Raw genomic sequence first — 9,575 nt, 5'->3', positions numbered from 1 at the left:
AGAGAGAGAGAGAGAGAGAGAGAGAGAGAGAGAGAGAGAGGAGAGCAAGTTACTTAATGTTTGTAGGCAAGTGTGAATGTGAACCCCAATCCTTCCAGTCCTAACCAGGCCGAGTGTCCCACACTGGCTGTCCAAGTGGAAGAGACACAACCCAACAGCAGAGCCCTGCTTTGCACACAAGATATTCCGGGTTCTATGCCCTGTATTTCCAGGTGGGGCTGGGAAAGACCCCCAGCCACACGCCCCCAGAGAACTCTGCCACTCAGCAAAAACCAGGGACCAAAACTATCTTTCCAAGTTTCCCCAGAAGCCCCCCAGTGGCAGCCTGTCTTTTGCACAGCTTCTCCCTGGCACCCCATCCAAAAGGCCTCTCCAAAGGGTTAGTCCAAGGGACCTAAAGCAGCTGGCGTCGTTCTGCTCCTCTTTGCAAGGGTGTTGACAGATAACATGGGGGAGGCAATGGATTCTGCAAGCCACCTTCAGCCCCTTGCAGGACAAGGGGACGAGGATGCAAATCCAGCAGGTTCCACAGCCTTATATACTCCTCCCTGTCCAGCAGGAGCCAATGAGCAGCCTGGGTGGGCGAAGCCATGCCAGGAGGCTCCTCCCCACGGGGGTGCTCAGCAGTTCCCCTTTCGATAAGGAGAGGCTGCAACGTCGCCGGATTTTTGCAGTCTCCTTGCAGAGTTACCTGTCCCGAACCTAAATATTTACACCACTATACCCAGGCGGCATCCCGTTAGTTTTGGGGCGAGGGGCTGCCAAGAAACACCTTGCTCAAGCTGTAGTTCTGTCTCCCTTTGGTCTGGGCGAAGCAGTGCCAACGCCATTCCCCCTCCCTCTGAAAGTCCACCGTTTCACTGTCTTTGCCATCCTGAGCCAGAGCAGAGCTGCTTGACTGTGTTCCCCAGGAGCCAAGGCATTAGGGGGTGGTTACCAGGACCCAGGGCCGTCTTCACCCACAGACCTGATGGGCACTTGCCCATGGGCCCCATACTAATCTGTGTCTGTTAACCCTTGGAAAATTGGAACACTTCCAAAATTACAGTTATTTGTTTTTTGGCGCCAGGCTAAGACCTTTTTATTCAAACAATATTTTAACAATGTTTAATAATTATAGGTTTTAATTGTGCAGCCAAGGTGTTTCCGGGTTTTAATTGTATTGTATTATATTTATTTGCATCCATATATGCCCTCCCACCCCTTGAGATCAGCAACGGATGCCCTTCTCCGGGAACCCTCTGTGAATGATATTAGGAGGGTGAGTACCCGGAGGAGGGCCTTCTCGGTGGTGGCGCCCCACCTATGGAATGCGCTCCCCAGAGAGGTCCACCTGGCGCCGTCGTTATTTGTTTTTCGGTAACAGGCTAAGACCTTTTTATTTAAAACTTATTTTAATTGTTAATTTATTGGTTATTTATAGGATTTTAAATCTTTTAAGCCAAGATGCACCGGGTTTTAATATTTTTATTGTACAATTTGTTATATTTTGTTCTTGTTGTGAGCCGCCCCAAGGCTTTGTTGCGATGGGGGCGGCATAAAAATGTTTTAAATACATACATACATACATACATACATACATATTTCTGTGAGCCGTCCCGAGACTATATAGCAAAGGGACGGCATACAAAAACTTTAAATAAATAAAATAAATAAACAGTAGTTGTAGTTGTCACAGGGGCACCAGTACACTGCATTGCCCAGGGCCCATCATGCTGTCAAGACGGCTCTGAAGGCACACGGCCTTTTCGGTGGTGACACCCCAGTCTTAGAACACTCTACCTGGACATGTTTACTCCCTGGCTGTTTCTGTGTAGTTTTATTTCTCAGGCTTTTTAACATCTGACAAGCTTTTAAATCCTGTCTTATACCTTCTTTTCATACTGTTTTTATAGATTCACTCTTTTGGGCTTAAGAAAACAAAATAAACCACCTGGTGATTTGATTGAAGCAACATAAAAAGTTAAGAATAAATAAAATATCACCCTGTCCCCATGTGGATTGTCTCTTTACAAGCAGAAACTCCACAGAAAGGCAAAGTGATATTTGCATTTTCAAAGGAACTTTGCCCTTTGGTATGAAAAGCTTCTTCATTCCTTTCAAAGGGGAAAGCACTCTGTGCGTGTTCAAAAGCACTCAGGCTAAAGAGCCTGGGTCTTTGAGAACAAAGATCTGCATGCATTTCAGAAGATGTTAAGCTGCAAGGAAAGAATATTTCAGTTGAATTTCCATGGAATTTTCCTAACGGCTACAGTGCAATGATCAGTCTCAGGAGTTGGTGAGCCTTTCTTCACTGGGAGTATTTAAACACAGGCAGATAACCACCTCTCAGGTAGCTGTAGATGCCACATCCCTGCATGCAGCAGTGGGTTAGTCTAGATGATCTCGAAGATCCCTTCCAACTCTATGAATGTATAAGATCTGATTCTGAGCTGAAGCACTGAAGACATTGCAAGGTTTCCTACCAAAAAAGATCACCTCATCACCTGACAGCAGACATTGAAACCATCTCATCTCTGGTGACACACAGAACTATGATGCTCATAAGAGGAAAAACTGGCAAACGGTGATTTATTACGAGATGTCAAGAGATGCACCCACCTGCGCAAAGGAAATGGCGAGCCAGGAAGGTAATGCTGAAGCATTGTAACCCCCAGTGCTAGGTCGACGCCGTCGCTCCTTTGGAGAGGCCTGGCTCAGAAGGAGCAAAATATCGGCGGCTTTCCAGCTGATAAAAAAATAGCAGATGATCAGCATATCAAAACTAAACCACCCAGCATGTGGCACAGAGAGGAAATGGAAGGAAATCAGTCAGCAGTGCAGAATTTTCCAATGCAATCGATTCTAGATGGTCAAAAGCGATGTCTTCTGAAGTAGAAACCTCTGGAACTTCCTACCAGGGGTTATTCTGATTTATTTTTTAAATCAATGAATCAGGTAGGACATCCTACCTACATGTCTAGGACATTCTACATTTCATTTCGGGGGGCGGGGTGTTGCCCTGGGGAACATACCCAGTTCCCCCTCCCTGTATCCATTCCTGGAAGCAGCTAACAGGCATTCTGGAATATTTCCTAATTCTGGCTGGAAATAAATGAGCAATGGTTTGGTCCGTCTCCTCCATAAAAAGCCACTCACCCACTTCTCACATTTGCTCCAATTTTAGCTAATTCTCATACAACCGAGGAAAGGCAAAAAACAGGGCTCTACACATCATTCAAATAATTGTTGTTCCAAGAACAATCTCCCTGCCATGTCTTTTTCCACCCTTTGCCAACTGTTGGTGGGAAATCAACCAAAAAGATGTGGGATAATCAACATTTTGGGGCTAATCGCTTTTTCACCATATGAGCAGCTTTTGATTTTTCATCTGCTGCAGCAACGGCCTGTTATTTTCCTTGTTTATTCGTTTAAGGATGTCTATAGCATCCTTTTATATAAAAAAACACAGAAAGGGCATTTCAAAGCTTTAACATCATCATCATATCATTGTTATTGTTCAGACCCAAGCAATGCGTAGCGCCTGAGACCATGGCTCCATTCTGAGCGACAACCAAGAAGAAAAGATGAATTGGACCACTATTTGGTTCCCTCTGCTTCCCCGGACTCCCAGGGACTTCGGTCCGGCCCTGCCAAATCTCTTGCTGGTTTCCATTTGTTTAAAAACAGAACAGCAGCATCCCTGACAATGTTTCATTCATAACTGTCGACGAGACAAGCCATTTATTTGGCCTCTGATGGGGATAAATATTTAAAACACAAAAGCACTCTGTTCCTCTCAGCGACTTGAAGGCTTGGGTCCTTCATTTGCTTCACACATCATGCTGAGAATCGTCTGTAATAAACTGGAATCCTGCCTTGCATTCTTTGCTGTATTCAAACATGAATAAAATAATTCTATTTTCTTTTTAAAGCAAATAAAGCTTGCCCTGTTTAAATAATCTCTTTGATAGGTCACAGTTTTAAAATCAAATTAAAATACTGTGGTGTTCTAAATAATATTTTTTAAATCTCCCCCACTCCCCTTTTTTCTTAAGGCGGAGACTTCATCTTTTAAAAAAGATGAAAATTTTCTTTTTCCTTTTAGAGCTTTTCCCCCAGAATGTATTTCCACCCACTCCAAATTTCCCTTTGAGCAATCTGGCTGCTGTATGCGTCAGTCACGACCCCGTGTAGCTTTTTGTATTTCACATTCATGAAAGAACCCCGTTGCCTGTCAGACATTCCACCCCCCCTCTGGGACAATAATATTCTTTTATTCCCCCCCCCCACACACACACACATCCCGATTCCTTTGATGTGAACAAAGATTCACTACCTCCTCTTTTGCTGATCGACAACAGCCGACGCAGCATTTAAGTATCTTTCTAAAGGGAATAAACCGTAAAAGCGGACTAATTGTTCTATTTTATGTGCTCGGCTGGAAATGATGTGAGGGGAGGCAGGTGGAAAAAGAGGGGGGGAAAAGTATCAGCATTCCTGTTGACAGATCTCATCAAATATAAATGCCAGGCCCTGTATAAATACCTCAACTTCTAAAGCATGAATATTTGAAGATGGTTCTAATTATAATTTGTACGCCACGAATGCTAATCGCTTGGCTAACGGGAAAATCAAGAAGCCGTTCCCCCTGCCTTAAACGTGAGAGGTTAATGTATCTCCCATCACATCCCTCAAGCTCTGTTCTTCTTAAATTGCTACTCAAAGGGGTCTCTGTTTGCTGGGGGGGGTTACATGAAGGTTAATTAGTTTTGTGGGGGGCTGTTTTTAAGGAGAACAAAAAAGAAAAGAAAAAGAAAAGCAGAAACGCCCTCAAGCTTGTTAATTGGAAGGCGGGAGAGCTGCTTTGGGGAGGCAGGGTCCGGACCCAAACCTCCGCAGGCTTGCGCACCAGCGGGCCAACTCGATTGCATTGACAGCTCAGGATCGATTCCACGTGCAAATCCAGCCGAGCTATTGAGCAGACAGAGCCCTGGAGTGCTGCTCCAGACTCTCAGCATCATGGGCATCAAGTGCGCTTCAGAAGCGACATGCCATGCTTGGGACCAGCTGCCTTTGTTTCCCCGTCCAATTCAAGGTGCTGTTTTGGACCCATGTGGCTTACAAAGCCAGGGACTGAAACAGCTGGCTGCCTCTTCAAGCATCATCGCCACATCCACCAGCATTGTCGTGAACAGGGGTTCGGAGCACCCCAACAAACGGGCAGCCCTTTTCAGTGTGGTCCCATGAAGGTGTGATTCTCCCCCCCAGGGATCCGATCCTCCCATCCATGCTGGCTGAGACTTTCCTCTGCTCCCCAGCATTTTAACTGGTCCTGGGCCATGGTCTTTGGAGATCCAAGAAAGGCCATATTTGTTTCCCCCAGCCTAAGGCTTTGCACTCCGGGCTCAGTAGAAGCCTTTGCCTGCCATCTGTAGTGCAATTTTTACCACTGTCTCCTGGCTTCACTGATTTGCTTTGCTGCAGTGCTGTCCTTCTGTATTATGAGTACTTGTCCTTAAGGTAGCATTGGTTTATTGAGATGTTATTTAATGTATGGATACCTTGCCTTTTTTCCTGTAAGGAGCCTCGCACAGCCGGCAGAACCCTCCTCCCTTCCACTTTATCCCCACAGCAACCCTGTGAGGTAGGCTAGGCTGAGAGTCCATGAGTGGCCCAGAGTTTCCCAGTGACCTTCATGGCAGGACAGTGACTCGAACCCAGAACTCCGCTGGTTTCTTTGCATTATGTGTGTCTCCCAGAGCAACTCAAACACAGACCAACAAAAAGGAACAAAGTTGATTCAGATCAATTTGTCATTCCTTCCAAACTGAATGCACACCCAACACTTTTCTCCAGTTATGGTGATAGTCCAGACGATGCTGAAGGATGTAAGACGTTCTCATAAGTCTCAGGAAATGTTAAGAGGGTCAGGTAGACAGGGTTGAGTTTGAGTTGAGCCACAAGACATGAGAGGAGCCAGGAGACACCACAGAGAAAATACCCAAAGGAGAAGGAGCACTCCAGGCCTCAGGAAGACCTCATTGCAAAGGGAGGGTCTCCTGGAACATGAAGCCCACCTGCCTGCCCAGAAAGCTCCAACGACCAGATGAGGTGGCCAGAGTCACAAGGTTACTTGTTTAGAGGTTATCTGGGGTCTTGTGCAAACATGGCAGTAGCAGGCTCCAAGCAGAATGGGAGGAAGCCGACTGTCAGCGCTCCGGAGAGCTCCCAGGACCCCAGGGGCTGGGGCTGGGGCTGGGTCGAAGCTGTCCAGATTGGACTGTGCACCTCCGTGGAGATGCAGAGCCCTGCAGAGAGAGGCTCCTGGCCTCAGGGCTGGCAATGCTTCTCCTCTCAGGCTTGGGGACTGACATCTTGCGGTTTGCACACATCTGGAGCCCTCTCCCCTCAGGGCTGCTGAGAGATGGAGTTGGAGAGCTCCTTCTGTATCCCTGACCTGCAGCGCCAGGTGAGCCCCGACACCCAGAGGGTTGATGTGAAGGAGGGATTTCTCACAGGACCAGAGGGGCAGGCTGGATGGTTGCTGAGATCGCTTCCAACTCTGTGGACTTTGCACTCTGTTTATGCCTTCTCAGGACATCCCGGGGAAACTGGGTAAGTGGGTTGCCCTGCTCCAGCAGCCCAGTGACTACAATGCCAGTAAGATGAATTGAGAAGGCAGGAAATAAATTTTGCATTGCACTGGAGAAAAAGGTATTAAAACAGCAGACAAACACGATGGAATTCTGTCTCGGCTAATATGAGTTTTATCTTAATTGCATCCTGTTTTTGAAGAACGCCGTCTTGCATTCCCTCCCTTTGTGCCTTCCCCCTGCTGTTTTAATTTTGGCTTCACAATGGGATACAAAATATTAATAAAGCATATTAAAATAATTTCCCATGGGGGCATCTGTTGTCTTGATGTTCATGACTCACTGATCAGCAACCCTGGGCAACCTCCATTGCCCTCAAAATAATACTATTTCAAATTGTAAATACAGAAGGATCACGTTTTAGGAGCTTTATAATAACCTGCCAATCACCATATCTGGGATCAGCCACAAGTCTGAGGTTGGCCTGCAAACAGAGGTGTGGCAGGAAAACTGAGATACTGTCCTTCACTGAGGAGTGAGATGTAATTGAAGCTGTTTTCCTTTTTTTGAATTATCTTCCTTGTTGTGCTTTCCTTATCAGGAGGCCCTGCTGAGCTGCTATTCCTGTTGCTTGGAGCCTCAGGCCAGGGGCCCACTCCTGCTTGTCTGGGGGTCGAGGTCCTGCAGCCACACACCCCTTTCTCCCCAACCTTCCAGGATTTTGTACCACTCCCCCACCCCAGTTCCAAAAAGGTGACACACCTCGCCCAAGATTTAGCAGGGGCTGCCAGCTGTAATTTGTTGGGAAGGGTGGGTTGTATTTTGACAGTACCCCCTTTGCCTTCAGCACTGCTGAAAGGCAGCCCTCAGGGGCATCTCTGAAATTTAATTTGGGTCTCAGGCTGAAAAAGGCCTGCAGAAATGCTGCCCATCCCATCTCATTATTGGGGATCTGAGCAACCCAAACATGGGGAATACACTCAGTGGGTATTTTACATTAATGTTCCAGTTCAAACAGGGCATGTTGAGCTCAGGTGGTGGGAGACCCAGGTTCGGGTCCCCACCCACAGACAGAGCTTGCTGAGCGATCCTGGGCCAGACAAGAGAATTCCCAGGCTGAGCTACTGCAAAGGAGAGTGCTGGGAGCAGGAGAAACGGCCCCTGCCCAGTCTACATGCAGGAGAAGAAAGGCTAGACGACATGATTATCCTCATACTGTGGAGATGAAGGGACCCTGGGGTCACCAGTCCCAGCCCTTTGCTCAGCCAGCCACCTGGCCAGTGCAGCATCCCTGAAGACTTAGAGACTCTGCTCAACCACTCAGCGTGTCCCCAGTCCATCTGCTCCAATCTCAAGCAGTTCTGTTACTCCTGCTGGTTCTTCTACTGCTAACAGCTGAATGAACCTAATGAAACAAGCTACCAGTCTGAGAGACCCAACAGTAACGGGCTCTGGGGTCATTACAGACCCCAGATATCACTCCTGTCTGTCTCGTCCCCTCTACTAGAGAAATCACCCTTTCCCAGCCTTTGCCTTAAGAAACCCCTAGTTCCCAGCAGCAGTGTGGTTTTTGCAAACTTCAAGTAATTACATATCGTGGGTGAATATGTAAGATGTCGGTGTGAACTGTCAACTCAGTAAATCCATGGGTTCTCTCACCTTGATTTCCCCCCCTCCCATTTTTAAAAGCTCTACATCAAATAGCTCGCACCACTGGGAACGGCGAGATTCTAACGAGTGCCTCTGCTTGAAACCCTGTGAGCGAGCCCATATCAGCGCTCATTCCAAACGCACACACCTGTGTGCAGGTTTCATGCAGTCCTTGGCTTCCTCCTTTCCCCATTTGTCCCGAGCCCCCCGCATCCCCGAATGCATCATCCTCGCCACCGCAGGCGACAGGAGAGATAAATTATCGCTCAAAGAAATGAAAGGAGATGAAGAAACAAACAGGTCTGACACGTCCAATTTATTACCCCGCCACCAGCCGTTTAACAGGGACTAATGTAATTCCACCAGCCGCTGCAATAAAAAAAACAACACGGGGAGACGCAGACACAAAACCTTCGGAACATACAGGTTTATTACATGGCGTACTAAGTTGCCGGAAGCTGTGCCGCAGAGGGAGAAGAGGGAGAGAGAGAGCGAGAGAGAGATCTATTGACACAGTGGCAATCCGGGCTGCATGAAAAAATGGGGAAAGGCAGGGGAAAAAGGAAAAAAGGGAATAGCCATTGTTTTGAGGAAAGATGCCTCCCGCAAAAGACAGAGCTGAACAGGTGCTGCAGAGCGAGATGGGCAGACCAAGTTTTGAAAATGCATACAGTGCAGAAGGCTTCATTCCACACAAAATTAAGCAACAATTACCGCAATGCACAGTATTCAAAACAGGGCAGCAAAAATTCTTATTGGGGACTGGCTTGCGAGAACATACGTATTATGACGGTCCTCTTCCAGCTTCACTGGCTGCCAGTTGAAGTCTGGCCCTGTGCAAAGTGCCAGGGTTAGCATTCCAAGCCCTACACGGCTTGGGGCCGGCTTACCTGGAGAAATGCCTCATCCTGTATGTACCTACCCAGATCCTGAGGGCTTTCTCTGGGAGCCCCCTCTAAAGATGGCGAGTTGGGTGGCTGCTGGGAGAAGGGCCTTCTTGGTTGCTATGATCTAAGTGCCTGGAACCTTGTACTCTGTATTCTTTTTGGCACCAGCTGAAACCCTTTTTACTTTGCAAGTATTGTAACACTGAGCTTTTTATTTAGTTTTAATATTGCATTTTATCCTGCACCACTGCTATACCTCCATGCCGATTTGATTCCAAATGCGGTGGTTTTATGTTATTTCCCCCCTCCCCTTCTTTCTTCGTGCGCATTTTTAACTTTTGTTGTCTGCCTTGGCTGTTGGGTGGTAGAAAAATGAAATAAATAACTAATTAGATGTGAGTCCATTAGTCAATGCAGGCCCAGTTTAGGCTTGAGTTGGCATTGTGTTTTCTTGCTCCACAGC

At 47.2% G+C, this 9,575-nt stretch overlaps 1 protein-coding gene across 1 annotated transcript in view; it reads right to left on the bottom strand.

The window, feature by feature from the left end:
- The window catches only part of YJU2 (YJU2 splicing factor homolog), a 30,382-nt gene that overhangs the window by 231 nt on the left and 20,576 nt on the right, over nucleotides 1-9,575 (bottom strand). Inside the window, exon 8 of the transcript XR_006413482.1 lies at nucleotides 2,602-2,728. The gene's annotated coding sequence lies outside the window, so the exon portion shown is untranslated. The remainder of the gene's footprint in view (nucleotides 1-2,601; nucleotides 2,729-9,575) is intronic.

The sequence above is a fragment of the Varanus komodoensis genome, unplaced genomic scaffold (assembly GCF_004798865.1).
Source record: "Varanus komodoensis strain SLA01 unplaced genomic scaffold, ASM479886v1 scaffold89, whole genome shotgun sequence".
Lineage (NCBI taxonomy): Eukaryota > Metazoa > Chordata > Lepidosauria > Squamata > Varanidae > Varanus > Varanus komodoensis.
The sequence above is the reverse complement of the archived record's forward strand: the minus strand, read 5'-3'. Positions and strand labels throughout refer to the sequence as shown.